The sequence below is a fragment of the Lactuca serriola genome, chromosome 5, assembly GCF_051521515.1.
Source record: "Lactuca serriola cultivar US96UC23 chromosome 5, Lser_US96UC23_V15, whole genome shotgun sequence".
NCBI classification, from domain to species: Eukaryota; Viridiplantae; Streptophyta; class Magnoliopsida; order Asterales; family Asteraceae; genus Lactuca; species Lactuca serriola.
This window is the reverse complement of record NC_136412.1, coordinates 200,892,134-200,897,008: the sequence shown is the minus strand read 5'-3', so window position 1 is coordinate 200,897,008 and position 4,875 is coordinate 200,892,134. Positions and strand designations below refer to the sequence as shown.

Here is a 4,875-nt window from a genome sequence, read left to right as displayed (position 1 = left end):
ACAAGCGAAATCGAGAACGGGCCAAGGAATGAGATGGCAGCAATTGAAGAGATGTCCATGGGAGCTTACAAGAAGCGGATCCGAGAAGATATGGGTCCCGGTTTAGTCCAGCCCACAATACCTGCCACTACCACATTCGAGTTGAAGGGGCACATATTGACTGCACTGAAGGATATCCCATTTTTTTGGGAAAGATCATGAGGATGCTTTAAGCATCTAGATGAAGTCAACGACATTGCGGATTACTTCAATGTGCCAAATGTCAACAGAAACACAGTCTTTCTTAGGATGCTTCCCATCACTTTCAAAGGAGCTGCTAAGGAATGGTTAAAAGCACTTCCACCGGGGTAAATTACCACTTGGGCTCAAACGCGTGAGCAATTCCTGGACCAGTTTTGCCCGCCATCCAAGATAGCCAAACTCAAGAAGGCAATAGCCAACTTTGAGCAACAGCCGGGGGAGTGATTATATGAAGCATGGGAGCGGTACAAAGGCTTGCTCAGAAATTACCCTCAACATGATCTAAATGTGCAACAAGAGATGTCAATCTTCTATGATGGGGTCAACGTTATGACGAGACAACTCCTTGATTCTCAAGGACAGTTGACAAAGAAAAATCCAAGGGAGGTCAAGGAGCTGATTGAAGAATTCGCAAAGCACTCTTGCAAATACCACAACCCTAGGCAAGATGGAATCAAAGGCGGTGGAGGGGCCCAAACTGAAGAAATAGCAGCTGTAATGGCCATGCTGAATAATTTGGATCGAAGGATAACACAAATGGACCAGTCAATACATGCCATAAGAGTGGGTTGCGAAAGATGTAGTGGTCCACACTTGACCAAGGACTGCAATGTAGATGAGTTTGGGAACAGAAAAGCTCAAGTGTGCTACTCTAGTGGGGATAAGTTTGATGAGGACTGGAGGAAACCGAAGAAGGAGTGGCTGCCATATGAAGAGTATAAGAAGCAAAAAGAAGAGAAGTATAGGCAGACAGGTCGAAGCTTTTATCAAAAGGAGCAGCCACCAGCCGAGAAGAAACCCGATCTAGAGACCATTTTGATGAAGTTTATGGAAGCTTCGGAAAAGAGACACGATGTCACTGATTATGCTATTATGGAACAATAAACTTTAATAAAGAATCAGCAAGCCTCCATCCACAACCTTGAAGTACAATTTGGTCAACTAGCCACTCTGGTTCATGAAAAATTGCCCCTGAAGAATCCCAAAATAAGGACCCAATTTGATGTAATGGCCATCGATACTGAAGAAGAAGCAATCTCTGAGTTCCTGGAGGCATTGGAAGAAGAACCACAGCAGCCCGATCCAACACCCAAGAAGTCAAAGTTCGAAAGTGAAAGGGTTGCTGAAACAGCTTCGCCACGATGTGGCACTCCTCTGGCCACGACGTGGCGCATATCTGATCAAAAAGTCTTTGAACCCGTTCCGGTTTATCAGCCACCGTTGCCATTTCCACCCCGAGCTGCACTTAGTCTACTGGAGAAGGAGCATATAGAGTTTTTCAAGCATGTGAAGGGGATCCCGATTAATACTCCCTTTGTCGAGTCCTTATCCAAAACTCCTGAGAATCAGAAATTACTGCAAGATTTGATAGACACTCGCAGGCAATTAAAGAAGCAGTCTAAGGTGGTTCTAAGTGAACAAACCTCAAAAGCCATGATGGGAGAGACACCAAAAAAGATGGGGGATCCTGGACGCCTCACTCTTCCGTGTGAGTTTGGTAATAAAATGAAGGTTAATGCTTTAGCCGATTCTAGGGCTAGCATTAATTTTATGCCTTTTTCATTTTATCAAAAATTGGAAATTCAGAAGATGAGGGCTACAAAAATGAAGATTCACATGGCGAACCGTTCAGTGACACAACCCCGGGGCATAGTGGAGGATATTTTGGTGAAAATTGGAAAATTTGTTTTTCCAATAGATTTTGTAGTGTTGGATATGAAGGAAGATCCCGATGTCCAATTATCCTTGGTCGTCCATTGCTTAACACTGCTGGAGTTCTTGTTGATATTCGTGAGTCTAAGCTCACTTTGAGGGTTGGAGATGAACAAGAAGTTTTGGAATACAAGATGACTTTCAAGAGGATCATGTTCAAGAAGAGGTGTTCACAATTAATGAAGACAATGAACTAGAAGAACTAGAAAAGCTTATGGAAGAAGAGATCAAGGCAGTTCATCAAGTCAAAAGAACAAAACCGAGGGCATCTGTTCCATATTTGATTGAAGTCATAGCTTACAAGAGTCTGCCTTCTTGGGTGAGCAAAGAGGATGAGGAGATGAAAAGTGATGAAGAGGAGGTCACTTCAAGAGTGACAAAGCCGGTGGTGAAAGAAGAGGAGGATGCTATAGAGTACAAGGAAGAACCCAAGGGCACAAAACGCAAGCTTGAAGAAGAGGGCAAAGCTAAAAAAGAGAATTCAAAGAAGGCATATAAAAGGCGAGTTCAAGCTTACAAGAGGCGATTCAAGGAACAAAAGATTTTAGTGGTGGACTCTTCAAAAGATTCAACGTAGAAGGCACGGAGTCCAACTCAAGACTCCAAGAAAAAGAAGCGCTTCTCGGGAGGAAACCCGAGTTTGGTTTGCATTTTCTTTCTTTTAATTTTTGAGTTTTTAATTAGGAAAGATAACAACTCATCATCTAATAACTGATACTTAGTAAAGAATTAGCTGTGGGGAGCTTTAATTAATAAATGAAATGCAAAGTAGATAGTTAAAATGTATGATTTTACAAAATTTTGCAATCAGGCATTTGCCACGTCGTGGTCTGATAAGAGCCACGTCGTGGTAAAAGTATAATCACGAGATGAGATGAAAAGTTCAAAGTCCACGACGTGGCATAGCCTGCCACAACGTGGCCGTTAAAAAGTCATGGGTGGACCATTTCTTAAAACCCTTTGACCAACATTCCCACTCCCCATTTGCTACTGCCGCACGAACGGGAACAAGGTCTCCACAGCTAAATTCTTGATTTGCTTCCAAATTCCTTGCAAGTTCTTGTCATTTAACTCAACTTGGTATGTGTTCTACCCATTAATTGTAGTTATATCTTACAGTTTTAAATTTTCATGGTTAGGGTTTATATGAATAATGAGATTCATGAAATTGATTGAAACTAGTTGTTGATTCTAGGTTGCATGTCCCTTAAATATCCATAAGAAAAAACACCAAGCATTATTTTTGGCAGAAATCGCATACAAACTAACCGATCTATACACAGGTTCTGACTGCTGTCCACGACGTGGCGAGCCTGGCCACGTCGTGACTTCTGAACAGACAGTTTAATTTGTTTTAATGTTTTGGGCGTTTTCTGCTTTGGTTTGATTTTGTATACAGAAATGGGACCACGAAGAGCTATTCCACAGGAGGAAAACCCGATTGATGTGGCGAGTATACATCCTTTATATCAGTTTCCTCGAAACATTCCCCGACCATTGTTGACTACATATGAAAATCGGATGGGATGGTTGTACAATAGGGAATTTGCGATAGCCCCAATTATCGATTGGGGATGGCTCGGTGGTGTGGGAATGGTTGCTGAGTTGGAACGCTATTGGACGAAAACATACGAAGGGGATCAATTTTCTTTCACTTGTCACGGGTGGAGGAATTTGTTTGCAATTCAAGAACCCGTATACCGGGAGTTATCGGTGGAGTTTTTCTCTACCGTATGCTTTGAGGAACGCACCATTGATTTTACTTACAACTGGGCACTTGTGTTTCGTTTGGGTGGTGTTTATAGAGAGTGTAGTCTTTGGGAATTCGCTTGGCGGATGGGGCTTTATACCGAAGTGGAGACTCAATCTCCATTTTTCATACCATTCCTACTTGGATGTGTTCGGGATTTTAATCCCGATATTATGGATGTTCAGTTCTGGCGGGGCATTTCTAGCCATGAGTATAATACTCGTCGTGGCGCTCATGGAATTTGAAGAAATATAAGCAGCCTGCTGTTCGCGTTTTCATCTTATATCACGACGTGGTGCTCTCTGCCACGACGTGTATCCGTTTATCCTTTCCCACATTCTTCTACTATTAGATAAGGGATCATATATTCCTCCATTCTAGATATCATACGGACTGAGACATGGATTATAATCATTCTCTCTATCCATTTGTTGTTTCCCGATTTCCGATTTATGACGACTGACTAATTGAACAAATCAAATCAGTCCAGGCCCGGCTGAGCACTTCCATTTGTCATCATCAAATCATCGAGGGGCCCACGAATATCACTTTTATCCCGAAGGTAAAAGGAATGGTAAAACTTCAACTCATATGGCTTGTTCTACTACTTGTTGAATCATACACAAAGGCACGTTTTATAACATCGAGTTACCAATGTGTTTTCATGCAATCAATGTACTATCAACTCATAGTAACAACTCATATCTCTAGGTTAGAAGAATATAAGATATTATCGTCTCATGATCACTCGTGATAAAATCCATGAAGTGATTCCAATGAGCGTGGGTTGAATCCAAAACTCAGAACTTATGAGCACTCATGAGTGTTGTAGCCCTTTGTCCAACACCTTAGACCTCTACAAGCCAACCCATGACAGTCTTAATTCATATCTACTTCCAACATATGACCGACTGTGGATGGTTTGAATAACTTAGTCATTCCGGAAGAATAACCTAGTTTATTCGTGTGACAACCCGAAATTTCCATTCTGTACAAACTATATCACTTCAATAGAAGTTATAGCAGTCACAGTTAATTTTCAGATTTTTCACGTAAGTTTGAGAAATTTAGGGTTTACACTTCAGGAAATATCAGGAGAGTGGGTGCACTAGGGTTTTGTGCAACACTGTTATTCCCACACTCTATTATATTAGAGATCATTACAGGAATAC

At 41.7% G+C, this 4,875-nt stretch overlaps 1 non-coding gene across 1 annotated transcript; it reads right to left on the bottom strand.

The window, feature by feature from the left end:
- Positions 1-417: 417 nt before the first annotated feature.
- On the bottom strand, positions 418-524 carry LOC145055852 (small nucleolar RNA R71). The gene has a single exon (XR_013685401.1). It is a non-coding gene; the product is annotated as a small nucleolar RNA R71 (small nucleolar RNA).
- Positions 525-4,875: the final 4,351 nt, after the last annotated feature.